Consider the following 16544-nt stretch of genomic DNA (forward strand, 5'->3'; position numbering starts at 1 on the left):
GCCAGTTAAGTTACACATAATGTAAAAGAAAAGCAAGGTAAAATCACACTGATGCAAGCCTCATAGAGAATGGAATGTATTTTCATATGAACCTGCTTGTTTCAGACCCCTGGTGCATAGCTCAGTGCAGTTAGAGCCAATGTCTTTGGGCTGGTCTATGCTGCTGGCTCTCTGAAAAGGAAAAAAAAAAAAGGACCTTCTGAGATGTTTAACGTACATAAGGTCTGCAATATGTGCTGGGAGTTGGGATTAGCTCTAATGACTGGCATTTGTGGTTCAGAGATGATCCGATGTGGCCCAGCTTTCAGCCAAACGTGGCTTAGCTAGAGTAACTAAGGGGTCAGTGGAAATGAAGACAAAATGGCAATGCAGCACAGGAAAGCAGGAAAATGATGTCTTGCTACTGGGCTAGATTGCCTGGTTCAGCCAAGTGCATGGGGTGCAAGATGGAAGGTGTCCGTAGGCAATCTTTGAAGCCCCTTGACCATCAGCCATCTCAGTGCTAGGCTGGTTTTCTGTTGCAGAGAAGCTGACAGCTAACAATCCAAATGGGCTGCTCCATGCTGCACCAGCTCCTAAAGAAATTGCTGGGCTGGATGAGACCAGTGATCGGTCTAGTCTAGTATCTCTGAGAGTGTCTAGGGCCAGTGGTAGGGGCAAGAAACCCAGGAGTAACAGGTAATCCCATCGCTCGTGCCTCATCTTTATTTATTTGTATGAAATGGTTATAGTTATCTTTCAATTTTAACACAAGTGAAGGAGTGACTGTCATGTAAATTACATTACCATGGTATTTCCTCTGCTGCTCTAACAGCGGCAACTTCGATTGGATTGCTGTTAAATTAGGTGGTTAAGTGGTGTGTGTTTCTGGAGGGATGTCACCACTCAACTCTTAACAAATGCCTTTGTAAATAATCAGAGTCGCCCCAGATATTCCCTCTGTTAAGAATCCCGAGGAAAGCTGTGAATGACATAGTAGTAATGTTACCTACCTGAGAACACAAAATGGCAAAGATTGCAATGGTGAGCCCTGTAAGTCTATGAATCCCTCGAAGGGCAAGAGGATTATGTAAAAGTCTTAAAATGGCTATCAGTCACCTAAGCAAACAAGTTACATGTATTTTTCTCTTGGCTTGCAAGACCAACCTGTGTACTGCCCCTCCCTGCCTCATCTCTAATGTAAACACTTATCTTCTATGTTTCTGTCATGATCTCTATTTCACAGCATCATAAGAAACAAAAATACATTTAATTCTCACCTGTTAAATATGCGAACACCTGTTTACATATGACTATATAAATAAGGCACTTATCATTGTTCTTTCCAACTAACTCACATGTGATGTGCTTCTGAAAAGCATTTGGCTACTGATATTTAGTGACTGTTGGGTCTGAGGTTAATTAGTTAAATCAGATATTATACAATAGGTTATTTCTGTTGAGAAGCATTTAGAATGCATTATATTGATCTTTATTAAAAGCAACGTTGATCTTTCTTGTGGCACATTTCATAAAGGTTTTGGAGAAGACTGTTTTCAGAAGCAGGCACATATCACAGGCAGTAAGATACCAGAATTACTTAGGTCACCCAATTGTACAAGATAGATTTTTTTTTTTTACAAGCACTTTTCTGATTGCTTCCTTTCCATTTGTTTATTTAGTTGGGTTTATTTCAAAGGTCTTTCCATTCCTCAGGGAAATTTTACAAAAATTACAACATGTATAGGTTTAGATCTTCAGCTGGTGTCAAAATAATTTCTAGGTTAAGATCAACATGTTAAACTCCACCCAGATATTTAAATCAATGGGAATTCTAAGGATGAAGAGCTTGCAGTAAGGGACCCAATGAGTATATGGGAACTGAGGGAATTCTTGAAATGCTAGGAATGATCTGGAAAGTATGTCTGTGTGTGACAGTACTCTACTGGAAGGAAATAAAGCTATTGAACTAAGGGTATGTCTGCTCTGGAGCTGTAAAGGAGAAAAACGTGCCCTAGCTTTGATCAAGCTAGCGTGCTAAAAATAGACGTGTAAGCCACAGCAGTGCAGGGCAGCCAGAAGGGCTAGCTGCTCCGAGAATGATCCCATCCGAGAGGCTAGGCACCATACTTGGGGTGGCTAGCTCCTCCCACTGCTTTTGCCACAGCAGGAATGCTTCTTTTTTTAGTACTCTAATTCATCCTAGCATGGGTATGTCTCCTTGAGATGGGAATTACAACCTCCAGATCCAAGTGTAGACATACCCTATGTGTCATAGGCCCTCTACCGCTGGCAGTTGATGATTTTCTGTATGTTGAAGTGGTAGGTGCTAGTGCTTTTGGATAGGGATGTTTCGAGTTCTCTTTCTGGTGTTACCATGGAATTGGACTGGTGCATGGACACAGTGGTTGACAACATTGAAGTCCTATGTGGCCATGGATTTGTTATGATACTTGCCTACTTTATAGGGGTGTGTGATTCTTCATTAATATGTGTAGTGTCATATCTTGGGATCTGGGTTATTCTGGTGGACTAGGAGAAGCTGCATATGTAGTAAATTTTGTCATTAAAACTGCAGCCAAAAATTCACCAGATCCAGCGGGATACTGGTGCTGAATTAGAATTTTTGCAGATTTCTTGTACCAATATGTCTTGGGGTAGAACACCAGAAGCAAAATTTGTTCTCACTGGTTGCTTGTGCTCCCCTGTCCGTCTCCACCTGTTGTCTCTTGTCTTATACTGGGACTTTTCTGCTTGGAAAAGAGACAACCAAGGCAGGATATGATAGAGGTCTATAAAATCATGATGGGTGTGGAGAAAGAAAATAAGGAAGTGTTATTTACTCCTCATAACACAAGAACTAGGGGTCACCCAATGAAATTAATAGGCAGCAGGTTTAAAACAAAAATTTCTTCACGCAATGCACAGTCAACCTGTGGAACTGTTTGCCAGAAGATGTTGTGAAGGCCAAGACTATAACACGGTTAAAAAACCCAAACCCTAGATAAGTTCATGGAGGATAGGTCCATTAATGGTTATTAGCCAGGATGGGCAGGGGTTGTGTCCGTAGCCTCTATTTGCCAGAAGCTGGGACTGAACGACTGGGGATGGATCACTTGATGATTACCTGTTCTGTTAATTTCCTCTGGGGCACCTGAGACTGACCACTGTCAGAAGACAGGACACTGGGCAAGATGGACCTTTGGTCTGACCCAGTATGGCCGTTCTTATGTTCTTATACTTAGATTGTAAGTTCTCTGGGGCAGGGACCAACTCTTTGTTCTGTTTGTACAGTGCTTAGCCTAACAGGGACCTTGTTCATGACTGGGGCTCCTAAGCCCAATTGCAGTATAAATAATAATATCTTGATGGTGCAGTTTCTGGGTTTGTGATCAAAATCTGGGAGGATCCAGAGGCCACAGCTGTTTTTGCACGGATATCACACACTGGGCAGGGCAGATTTTCTAAGGTGCAGCAGCGGGGGCTCAATTCCCTGTTTACTCTGTTGAATCTGGGGACCTGGAGCCAGGAAGTGGCTGGATCCGGGGTGCTGGTCCTGGGCTTTAGTGGCACCAGGAGGCTTGCTGCCGCAGGAATTGCTGCGCTGTGGCAGGAGCAGTTTCAAGGTCTGCTGTATTTACTCGGCGCGGTTTGCAGGGGGGAGGCAGATTTTGGCTGCCTGTAGCTGTGGGGATGAGGGGATTGTGCAGAGCTGTCGCATGGGATCCGATGCATTGGGGCTGGGTTGTTCCGGCGCAGGAGAAGCCGCTAGATTTGGTCTCTGTGGAGGAGGCACTTGGGGTATCACCATCCCCAGGCTCCGGCTCTTTCTTCCCCCCTTCCTCAGCGCCGCACCCTCTAGGCAGCTGGGCGTCTCCGCTTCGACCAGGGCGAGGCGAGCTTGAGCTCCGCCAGTCACAGCCCGGATGTAGCAGCAGCCCGGTGCCGGCTCCCCCCCCTCCGCCCCCAGCAGCCGCCGCCTGCCAGGGACACGCGCCGCGAGCCCGGGCTCGCCGGAACATGGCGCTCGGGGCGATGGAGCGGCGGGCGCGGGAGGCGACGCGAGCAGCCCGGGCTCGCCCGACAGCCGGCCGCTAGGTAGGCGCGAGGCGGGGACGGGGCGGCCGCAGGCTGGCCAGCGGGGCGTCAGCCAGGGTTTCCCGGGAGATGAAGCGGGGGGGGCTCGGAAGAATCGACGCCTAGATGGGCAGGTAGAGCTCGAGACCGCTCCCTGCAGCGAGAGCGGCCTCCGCAGAGAGACAGCCCGCCTGCGGGGGCGGGGGGGGGGTGCCACGGTTTGGCCCTCGGGGCTGTACAGAATCGTGCTTTTGCCTGACAGATTAGGAAAGGGAGCCCCCCCCCCCCCCCCCCCCGTGCCCGAGCCCTCGGGGTTCTACAGAATACAGCCTCGGGGGGGGGGTATTACATGCACAAATTTGCAATACTCATGCAGGTAGCTCTGTCCTGTCAATATTGGACATCTGGGGACACAAGTAAGAAGCGGGGGTATCAATAGTAACCATGATGCTGCAGCAGTCTCATGGACTATATCTATACAATGACATTTAAAATACACAGGATTGTTTGTTTGTTTGTTCTCTTACTGCAAAAAACTCAGTGACCCTGTCATTTTGGGCACTGGGTGGGGGGAACTGGGATGCTTTCTGTTCCCAACTCCGGTGAAACCATGTCCTGTCTCTCAGTCTGATGGGAAAACTTACTTGTGTATTCAAAACAACTTTTGCTTTTGGGGTTTACTTTGTGTGTGGGGAGGGTGGGGTTTTTTTTAATAGTGTCTACAGCTAACCATCTAAAACAATGGAATAATTAAGATATAGTCACTTAACTAGTGAACATGCATATATGTTCTTTGAAAGCTGGTGTATGTAGCTGAAAACACAACAGCAACACGGCTTTGCATTGGCCAGTGACATTAACATCATAGATGGATAGAAGATAAAATATTCTATAAAGTGTTATCTAGACATGCTCTCAATAAAAAGGGGAAGCATGAATCCTGAGGTATTAAAAGGTCTGGCTGCTTAAAAAGAAGCAACCACCACGGTAAGCTTTGTCAAAGTGTGTTGTAAAGAATACATTTTAACTGGAAGAATTAAATACTGTATAACAGCCCAATCTAAGACTAACACTTTGAGAGAGAGACAGTGCAGAGACAGGAAAGCTGGGCAAACTGCCAATAAAATCAATAGAAGATAATGCCAAGCCTCTTTGATAACACTGGCTTTAAAATCAAATCAAGCCCTCTCACGTCATTTATTTTTGTTTAATTGCTTTTATGAAAGGAGATGACTTTTTAATGTTTGCCACTTGTGCTGTATTTCTTCATGTCATACATGCATGTCACTCAGTGTGATGGGGAGAGTTTTATATAGAGTGTTTTAAAAATATCCAAAGTTCCTTTGAATAATTTATCCCATGTGGGGGAAGAAACCCAAACCATTTCTACAAGGCCACTGACCTTGTGGTGGCATTAGAGAAGTATATGAGACATTTGACAATGTTGCTTGATGAAGAAAGTACTGGGGAAAGAAATCATTTCAAGCACTTCATAACCATGAGCTTTAAAAAGTAGAAGGAGGGTTTGGTTTGTGTGCGTGCATTTGAGGCATATGGAGAGGGAACCTGGGAGTGAGAAAGGGTTCTTAGGAAAGTCCTGAATTAAACATGTTAGAAATGATAGAAAATATTGAAATGTGCAGAAACAGAATAATTTAAAATATTTTGAGGAATGTTGACAAGAGTATCAGGGGCTATTTTGACAAATCTTTGAGGGAGGATTTTTAAAGTAATAGTTCTGTGCAAATTGTTTGTTTGGTTTGAATCATGGGCAAGATTTTCTCAAGTGCCTGTTGATTTTGGGGTGCCTCATCTTTTGGGAGCCAAACTTGATATTTAGGGGAAGGTGGCTCAGAACTCTCTGAACATCAGGCCCCTTTAAAGTGTCACCTGAAAAAGTGAGGCACCCAAAATCTTGAGTCACTTGAAAATCTGGGTCAATATACTTGCAGATACTCCGCTTTTGTCTTGCTGTGCAGACAAATATGGGTTTGGAAATTGTCTTCATGTATTTTAGGTATCCTTTTTTGTCTCATTAGCTTTGAGCATGAGAATCAAAAGCAAACGTATCAGGCAATGACATGTATGGTAATTTGAAGGTTCTCAAACTTGTTCATAGGGTGGACCACACATGAATTGTGAGATTTTTCTCATGAACCACCTCCCCTTCTATTCACAAATACACAGACCACCCTTCTTCCCAGTCATGGTCATATAACATCCCTGTGCTTACATGGAAAATTAATATATAAAAAGTATTTGGGGTGGCATTTTCCAAAGCACTCAGAGTTGGCCTAACTTTTCTCCCACTGATGTCCATGATAAAACTCCCGTTGACTTGAATAGGCCCAGAGTTAGGCCAACACTGAACACTTGTGAAAATCCCACCCTTAATTTTAGTTTCTTTTTAATGTGATTTAGCAGCTGGAAATAAGGAGGAGAACTAGCACTGTGTGAGCAGACAGATGTCCATGGCCCATTAATAGGCCCTCCCGGGACGCTGCAGGTGGGAATGAGCCTTCCAGCCTGGCAAGACCCACTCGTGCTAGTGGGGCTTGAGCAAGTACGCGAAAAATAGCTCATTCCCAGCTGTAGTGTAGACATACCCAATTAGGGAGCCACTGTGCCAAACTCTAGCTTTTTGCACAGCCATTACTGTAGTGTGAAACTTTTGTCAGTAACCGCCCAGGACAAGGGAAACATCACTGTGCCATCCTTGACTATCTGCATATCCTTGTTGGTGGAGCTGGTTGTGGGTGAGGTTAACAGCTCGATGCATTTTGGTATCAGTGACAGATGTTCCATAGCATAGGAAATCCCTATATTGAGGTTAGGAAACTCAAGAACTTCCTATTGCAGGGTTACCTCTAGTAGTGATAGGGGATTTAGAGCCCTAAAGGAGTGGATTTCCTGGGGTCCACTTGCATCTTGCCATGCCCGTGGAGGTACTAGCCCTGCACACAGCTGCCTTGTCCCCCACCCCATGGTAACATGGCTTGTGTGTTTCTACTGATTGGCCATGCTGCACCAGAGGGAAAGGTGGACAAGTATCCAGGTGTATGTGCTTGGATGTCCACCACCTGTGGAGGAAAGCTTCATATTTTCCTGAGGTCATCCTGCAACCCGTGCAGAGCCCCAGCTGTGGTGGGCTCCAGAAGGTGGGTCCTAGGGAAGGCAGGGTGTGCTGCAGAGCTTCTTCCCCCAGTTCCATGCTCAGCTCATTGCTCCTGTTGTGACTCCTCTCTAGCTAAGATACTTGTGTGACCCATATTGCCAGAGCTTTGGTGCAGCTCCCAATCTTTATTGTATTTATTTCTTCACAACCCCGCTGTGAGGTATTATCCCCATTTCACAGATGAGGCACAAAAAAGCTAAGTGACTTGTCCAAGCTCACACAGGAAGTCTGTGGCAGAGCAGGGAATTGAACGTGGGTCTCCTAGTTCCCTAACCACTGGACTGTCCTTCCTCTTTGCAGAAGGTTACAGTAACGTTATTTTTTTGTTCCTTAAATAGTTCTTAACTTCTGCATTGTTGTTCCTGCAATGGGCTTTGTTCTGGCTTTCAAATTTGCAGTGGGCTTCCTAGGTGTGTTTTGTTTTGTTTTAGTTTCAGGAGCACTGGCCACTGTCTCCACTGTGAAGATCCATGATTTGATGAATATTTATGTTTGGCTGAAACATCAGGATACCAGTGGCTAACCCTAATGAAAATCAGCATGGAAATACATATTGAGCAAGTTTCTTGCAAAGCATATTATTCTGCAACTATTATTTTGAGACTTCAGGAAAAAATGCATTATTCATCCATCACAGGACTCACACTGCTGCCGTCATGTATTCTTTTTAGCATCAGTTTTAAATGAGTTCAGCCCTGATCCAGTGGTCCTTTGTTCAGAGGAACTCCAAATTACTGAAGTTTTGCCTGTGAAAAGACATGGACATAGACACTTTACCAGCAATATTCAATTTCAGTGAAGCTTGGTCCCATGTAAAAAGCTCTGATTCCCTTTTTCCCCTTTTGCTTTCTCTCGCTTGCTCTCACACACATACGCTTGAAACTCAAGTTGACTCTGATGGAGTCTATTATCATTCATTTGAAGCTTTTACAATAGAGAATCCCAACTACTTGGCAAGAGTTTGGCATGTGCTTATTAAAATCCATAAAGTGATGCTGTTGCGCGTTTTAGTTGGGTCTTTGTGCTTTTGATTTTTAATTTTTTTAAACAAAATGTCAGACCATTGAGGGACACAAACAAGTATGCTGGCACACGTTTTCTATGCATTTTTGATTTAATGAGTAAACTGAGTGTGTTGGGTATAAATAAACGTACACTTCTAAGAGAGAAACTAGTATAGAAATCACCAAGACACACAATCCACACTTTCAGGATCCAACCTGGTGCTGTACGTGAATCCACAGAATGTCTTTGCAATAGTACCTGATTTGATTGCTGTTGAAATAATTGGAAGACTGTTAATTAACTAGGAGAACATAAAATCATGGAAACATAGCTATCTAAGCCTGGAAGGGACCTCGAGTGGTTATCTAGTCCAGGGATTCTCAACCAGGGGTCCGGGACCCTCTGGGGGGCTGTGAGCAGGTTTCAGGGGGTCTGCTAAGCAGGACCAGTGTTAGACTTGTTGGGGCCCAATCAGAAAGCTGAAGTCCCACTACATGGGGCTGAAGTCAGGGGCCCTGAGCAACTTAGCTTCACAGTGCCCCCTGTAGCATGGGATCCTGGGCAATTGCCCTGCTCGCTACCCCTTAACGCCGGCCCTGGCTTTTATATGCAGAAAACCAGTTATTGTGGCGCAGGTGGGCCGTGGAGTTTTTATAGCACGTTTGGGGGGCCTCAGAAAGAAAAAGGTTGAAAACCTTTGATCTAGTCCATCTCCTTGTACTGAGACAGGATTGAGTATACCTAGACCCTCCCTGATAGGTGTTTGTCCAACCAGTTCTTAAAAGCCTCCAATGATGGGGACTCTACAACCTCCACTGGTAATCTGTTCTAGTGCTTACCTATCCTTAGGGTTAGAGAGTCTTTCCTAACCCTAATCTGGATCCTCCTTGCTGCAGCCATTCTGGCCTGATTATTCTTTATATTGCATTAGGACCTAGAGCCCTCAACTGAGATCAGGGCCTCAGGGTGGTAAACGCTGTACAGATACTATAGTTAGTGAGAGTCCCTGCCCCCAAAGAGTTTATAATCTACGGCTTTGGCATGGTTAACTTTAAGGACATGAGTAGTTCCAGTGAAGTGAGAATAGTCAAGGCAAGCAAAGGTTGGGAGGAGAAAGAAAGGTGAAATGTTCTGCTCAGGGTCATCCCGCAGTTCAGTGAGAGCCGTGAACAGACCGAGGTCTGCTGACTCCCATGCCAGTGCCCTGTTTACTGTGGGCTGCTTTCACTACCCTCTCATTCCTCATCTAGATCAGCTAGCACAGCCCCTTCTACCTGCATCAGGGCATAACAGGATAGCATGGAGGTGAAGGTCATGATCCTGGTGGATAAAGATGCCAATTCTGAAAATAGTTTAAAACAAATAATCCCAGATGCCAGAAATAGAGCTCAAAATTTTTTTTTGAAAGATGTATTGTTCTCTGCTAGAGGCGGTTGTAAGGCGAGAGAACAAGTAAATAGAGAGGGAATAGTAAATCTTTATACACAGACAGTTGTGATCAAGGAAAGGTACCATGTAAACACCTATATTTCAGAAACCACAGTATGAATGCCCAGTTATCACATAATTTGACTTATGCTGCAGTTTTGGGTGTCACTTAACTCCATCCATTTTAAAGAGCTCATTGTTTCCATAGTAACTCATGTACTTCAAAGGAGGAAGGGAGGAATCAGAGGCAGACAAGAGAGAGGATAAAAAAAGGCATAAAAAGGTATGCTTGTGATGGGTTCTGTAAAGGTTTTATTGCCACATCCTATGTCTCATCTCATGTCTGATGAGAATAAATCAGACATCTCAAACTTGCAGTGATATAAAATTTATAGCATCCCACACCATTGCAAATTCACTATAGACTGCATATAGCTCTTTCACTTGACCCAGTCTATTAGTATTTTAAGGGGCCAATCCTGGGAGGTACCAAGCACCTTCAACTCCCTTTGATATTTAGTAGCAACTTGCAGATCAAAGTGATTGTGCCTGTGATCCCAAATATCTGGAATAAAATAGCCATTCCATTTAAAACAGGCTTCCACATTTTCCAACCTTTTCTCTGTTCAAATCTATTTATTCGTGCACTTAAAAGAAATATACAAGATAACATTATCAGTTCACTGTAACATATGATGTAGTATGTCAAAGGCCCTGAAGGTAAAAAGAACCAGATATAAGAGATGCAGTCCACACTTAGTAACAACAAAATGCTTAGACAGCGGAGGTCTGTAGCTCCAAATGTCCATGACCATGCTGTACAGCTGTATTCCAGGCATCTAAGAGTTCCACAGGATCATAACTGTTCTGCTGCAGCCAGGTAAATCGCAGGCAACCAACCACATGACTGCTGCCAGTGCATGACTGGGCAGTGAACCCTCCTGACCTCTAGTCCAACCTTCTGAGCTCCATATGCAGGGACTTTCTCTTTGAGGCAGATGTGTCCCCACTTAGGCCCTTGTTAATACAAATACTAAAATACAACCTTTTCCATTTCTCTTCTCGGACTCCCCCAGGGGAATCTTTTTGCTGTTGTTGGGCTGAGCTGTGCCTCCCCATCACCCTTACTATTGTTAAGTTTCCTGCTGAAAGCAATAGAGGGTATGACTACACTTGCATGTTAAGCTGTTTGGACCAGTGGCTAGAGCACATCACTGGGAGCTAGGAGATATGTGGTTCTATTCCTGACTCTCCCACTCACTTCCTATGTGATTGTGGACATGCTACTTCACCTTCCTGCACTGCAGTTTCCTTGTCTGTAAAATATTAAATTGCACACTGCTTGCAAAGTGTCTTTAGAAATGATCACATGGGGCATGGTAGTACCATGATACAAAATCTACAGGAATGACAGAGAAGGTCGTGCTGGTGCGGGAGTGGCACTGTATGTGAAAGAAAGCATAGAGTCAAATATAGTAAAAATCTTAAATGAATCAAACTGTACCATAGACTCTCTAGGCTCAGGGATAGAAATTCCATTCTTGAATAATAAGACTATAGCAGCATGGATATTATACTACTGATTACCTGACCAGGATGGTGACCGTGATTGTGAAATGCTCAGAGATGTTAGGATACAAAAGCAAAAACAAAACAATAAAACTGGGGAATTTCAACCATCCCATTACTGACTGGGAACATGTCACGTCAGGACTGGATGCAGATATAAAATTCTAGACATCATTAAAGATTGCTTCTTGGAGCAGCTACACCTGGAGCCCACCAGAGGACAGGCTATTTTTGATTTAGTCTAAGTGGTACACAGCATCTGATCCAAGAGGTGAATATAGCTGAACTGCTTGGTAATAGGCACCATAATGTAATTAAATGTAACATCCCTGTATGGGGAAATATCCCAAAGAAACCCACCACAGTAGCATTTAACTTCAAAAAGGGGAACTACACAACATTTAGGAAGCTAGTTAAATTGAAATTAAAAGGACCAGTCAAAAGAGTGAAATGCCTGCAAGCTGCCTGGAAACTTTTTGAAACACCATAATACCTCCAAATAAAAAAAACCCCAAAACAATCAGAGGGCCAAAAATGCTACATAAATTTAAAAAAAAAAGAGTAAAAGATGCAAGTAGAAACAAAAAGACATCCTTTAAAAATAGGAAGCCAACTCCTACTGAGAAAAATAGAAAGGAGCATAAACTCTGGCAAGTCCATTGTAAAAGTATAATTAGGCAGGCCAAAAAAGAATTTGAAGACATAAGACACAAAAACAAACAGCATTTTTATTAAATACATCAGAAGCAGAATGCCTGCCAAACAGTCAGAGGGGCCAATGGATGATCTAGGTGCTAAAGTAGCACTCAGTGAAGACAAGACCATTGCAGAGAAGCTATATGAATTCTTTGCATCAGTCTTCAAAGCAGAGGGTGTGAGGGAGATTCCCACACCTTGAGCCATTCTATTTAGGTGATAAATCTGAGCAACTGTTCCTGACTGAGGTGTCAGTAGAGGAGATTTTGGAACAAATTGATAAATTAAGCAGTAATAATAATAAAGATGGTATCCGCCCAATGTTCTGAAGGAACTCAAATATGAAATTGCAGAACTGTGAACTGTGGTATGTAACCTACCGCTTAAATCGCCCTCTGTACCAGATGACTACAGAGTAACTAATGTGACACCAATTTTTAAAAAAGGCTCCATAGGCAATCCTGGCAATTACTGGCCGGCAAGTCAAACTTTGGTACCGGGCATATTGCTAAAGAACAGAATTATCAGATACATAGATGAACACTGTGGGTTGCAGAAGAGTCAACACAGCTTTTATGCCTCACCAATCTATTAGAATTCTTTGCGGGGGGCCTACAAATATGTGGACACAGGTGAGCCAGTGGATATAGTGTACTTGGACTTTCAGAAAGTGGTCCCATGGAGTATAGTTATTTCAAAGCAGAGGCTAAGCCACCTGAGGAGTATGCCAGTAGTTACTGAGCAGGAGCTTCTGCTCCTGTTGGGAAGGGGATGTGCCATTACTACTAAAGCTCAGCGCGAGGTTGACTTCAAAACAAAAAGTAACTTATGTGAACCAGGTTATTTCCTTTTACTCTATTTGCTACCAAAACATTTAATTTGGAAAAAAAACCAAACATCTGTTTACTATTCTGTGAACTCAGCTACTTAGTTATGTGCAAGAGAGAGATGCTCAAAGGACCTGATCCAGGAGCAACATATAAGGAGTACATTGCAGTCTGTAAGTGCGCGAGTCTAAGGGAGACTTACACTGATGTCACTTACATGCTGAGGGGGCCTAAAGTAGGTGTCAGATACACTAATACATATTCCCCTCTGAATGTCAGGGAATGCCCGGCTAAATGCCCTTTTCTGATCATGGTGGTTTATGTGCATTGATATTCCCATATGTCACATAGTAGCTTGAAATGTAGCAGACTGAAGTGACAGTGCTCTCCCTGGTATTGTATTATGGCTTCCCAGCACATAAAATATATGGCCTATAATGATGTGTTTCGGGGGGTGGGATGTTGGTTGCCATTTAATAGCCTTCTGTGGTTGCCACGGAGTGATATTACTGATCATGGTCAAAGTGTGTGCTAATGGGCATAACTGAAGCAAGTTCTTACTCTGTACCATGTAATTTTTAGGAGGCTAAATTAGGGATTGAAAATAAGCAGAAAAGAAAACCAACTTCAAAAATACTTTGTTCGGTTGTCTACTGTTCTGTTATCATGCCTGTCCCAAAGGAAGGCCCAAGAAAGGCCAAATCTGACTTTATGTCAATGAGAGATTTTCCCTGGGGAAGGCTAGAAGGATCGGGCCCTTATACTGCACAACTCTGAGACCCAAATTGCAAATACACAGTGGTGCTTAAGTCAAAGCAGGGGGCTGCAATAGACACTCAAAATGGCAGGACAGGGAAAGCACACACAAAACACATGCGTTGGGTGCTATGAGGGATCTATTTCGGATACATCTCCAAAGGTAAGACAAAATCCGGGAAAAGCTACATTCACGTGGAAATGTGAGTAGCGTTCCTGGGGCAGAAGATTCATGGTCCCATTAGATAGACAGGGAGAAAGAGAGCGAGAGAGAGAGCTGATTTTCAGAGGCAGGAAGCTTTGGCTTTGAAAAAGTTTGTTTTCCTGGTTTTTTTGCATTACCTTGGAGATATAGAAGAAATAAATCTCTTGTTATAAGAGACTGGGTATGTGAGTTATCCATTCTGTGTCTGTGCTTTCCTTGTCCTATTCTCTTTGAGGATCAATTATTACAGCTGTCAGAATTCACATTGAAAATAAGCAGGGCTTTTCTAGTGTTTACAAAATGCTCCTTAGACTTCTACACAATATAAATAATTTAAATGTTTATGCAGAGCATTACCAGCTGAGAAATAACTTACGATCACTTGAGAGACCAACACTCTTTTTGGGGGCAGGGGGGAGTGCCAGGTGCTGGGGGAAAAGGCTTAGCTCAGAGTCAAGTTGGGTTGAGGCCAGACACTCTTTTATTTTAGGTTCACCCTTTCAATCGCAGTCCACTCCTTGGCCCAGTCTAGCTTTAGCCATCACAGCAGTCTACCTCCTGCACTGTAAGTGGCAGGCAGAAGCCCTTTCTCAGGTTAAGACTGCTGCTGCTGCTGAAGAAATCAGTGGGCCGGGGGTAATGCATCAGTTGGCTCTCTTTCCTCTAGCTGGAACAGGCTTCATCATTTTGTATTTTGTTGGCACTCGCTAATTCAAATGGAGATATTTTCTGGGCTGTATGCAGCAGACATTTATAGGGATGGGTCCAATCCTGAGTTGGCCTGGCTTCTGCTATGGTAAACCAGGGTTCCTGGTGGCAGAAACTTAACCTGGAGATGTTCACAAGTTCTCTTTCACTGGGAGTGTCCACAGGGCAGCACTGGCTGAGGTGAAGGTATGGACCGGGTGGCTGAAGATTTGCTATTCTAGGGCTTCCCCTGGACAGATTCCACTGGTTGGGCTGTACTGTAGCATAGGCTGAAGCTTAAAGCTTCCTTTCCCAAGCAGAGCACTTGAGGGAAGGGAGCAGGGCAAACTACTCCTGCCTTCCTGGGGGTGAATCCCTTCTGGGCAGTTTGAGCCTCCCTGCATTAGCAGAGGCTAATTAACCCCATAGGGAGTTTGCCTTTGTGTAACCCACTGGAGAGCCTGTTTCAGGTCCCTCTCTGTGCCACATTGCAGGGGGTAGCAGTTGTTGCAGCCCTCAGCTAGAGCTTAAGCATTTGGCTCTGGAGGTCACTCATTCAGTACTCAGCGTGTCAGCCAGGATGGCGGTTGTCACGTTTGCATGGTACCATACAGATTTATGGTCCAAATCCTGGCTGAGAAGGTTTGTACACCCACACCTGTGTAACTGCACACACGCCTGTTGTGATATTGGGTCACATAGCAGAGGATGGCCCTGATATCTCTGACTTCCCCTGGAAACTTGCAGAAATTGCTATACAGGCCCTCCGCAACAGATACCATCAAAGGGAAGCATAATGGGACAAGGCCTATGGCTCAAGGGACCTGGCCGATTTGTTTACACATGGACACTTCCTGATCCAACAAGATCCTCTGTGTACAGCTCTCATACAAATTCATCCCATCCTAAGGACATATCCTGCGTCCCTTAGCCACCACACAGATAGATTTCCTAGCAACATTAATAGGAGTTTTGCCTGAGTGAGAACTTTAGAATTTAAGCCCTTATCCAATGTTCATTAAAGTCAATAGGAGTTTTTGCATTGATTTCCAAGAGTATTGGATCTGTCCCTTAGCCCTTTAGGAATAGATTGTGCAATGGACATTTAACTGGGATGTGGGGGAACGTAAATAACACTTTTATGTTTGAGGGAACCTTATGTCTGTTTCACAGCACCTGGAGGAATTTGCTCCGTAGTTTTTTTGCAGTATAAATTTTTTGGACCACATCCTGAAGTCTTTATTCAAGACAAAACTTGAGGTTTGACTGAGTAAGGACTTCCTGATTTTGCCAGTAGTATTTTTGTATCCCAGCGTACACTTCTCTACCTTCTGTTTGCATCATTATTTGACATCCCTCTTTTATTGGTGTACGTGTGTCTTGCTATTATACTTTTGCTTTAGCTTCCAATTATATATAAGAAAGGAAAATATTCTGCTACCCTGATTTAGCTTGAAATTAAACTGAAAGTAGTTTGCACGTATGGAATTGTTATTTAGTGGAAAAATTGGTGATACCTGCCAACTAAAGCTTTCTTAGAGAGAAGTATTTTTATATGTTATACTGTCAAATTGTCATTCAAAACAAAGATTGGATAATGCATTGTATCATAGATGCAGTTCCCTTCTTTAATTGTTATGCAGTCAACTCATTCAGTGAACCTATCTACTCAAAATTTGCCTTTAATAGTTCACTCTTTCATCCATTCTTATTATATATGATCATTTCAGTAGCTTTTGTAAACCTCTGATAAAGTACAATTGGTTAATTTCATATTCTGGAAGAACAGAACTTTAAACCAAGACTAGCTTTGAAATGTCTTTTCTGCAACATCTTCTCAATTCTCTTCCCTGCCACTCAGCAATGCGCCTAACTGCAGTTGTTCTTCCTAGTTCACTAGCAATATATGTTAACTTCCTCATTATTACTTTGTTAACACATGTGAATTCTTGGGCGGGAGTCACATTTGAAATGTCTTCTAAGAATACAAGACATTTCTACACCCATTACCATGGCTCACTCTTTCCAGTGGAGTGGGTGATGTATGCTTTCTTTTATCTTCTTTGTAATGAAATTGTAATCAGAATTCTTGGATTAAAATCCAGGAGCATGAATGGAAGGGAAAGTGTATAAGGAGTTT

At 43.5% G+C, this 16544-nt stretch overlaps 1 protein-coding gene across 4 annotated transcripts in view; it reads left to right on the forward strand.

Annotated features, from left to right (window-relative positions):
- Positions 1-3946: 3946 nt before the first annotated feature.
- PAK5 (p21 (RAC1) activated kinase 5) overlaps positions 3947-16544 on the forward strand; it is a 174789-nt gene continuing 162191 nt past the window's right edge. For 3 of the 4 annotated variants that reach the window (XM_043544046.1, XM_043544047.1, XM_007064150.3), the window contains exon 1: positions 3947-4077. The gene's annotated coding sequence lies outside the window, so the exon portion shown is untranslated. The remainder of the gene's footprint in view (positions 4078-16544) is intronic. The other variant, XM_043544048.1, reaches the window with a different exon arrangement.

This window comes from Chelonia mydas, chromosome 3, assembly GCF_015237465.2.
Source record: "Chelonia mydas isolate rCheMyd1 chromosome 3, rCheMyd1.pri.v2, whole genome shotgun sequence".
NCBI lineage: Eukaryota > Metazoa > Chordata > Testudines > Cheloniidae > Chelonia > Chelonia mydas.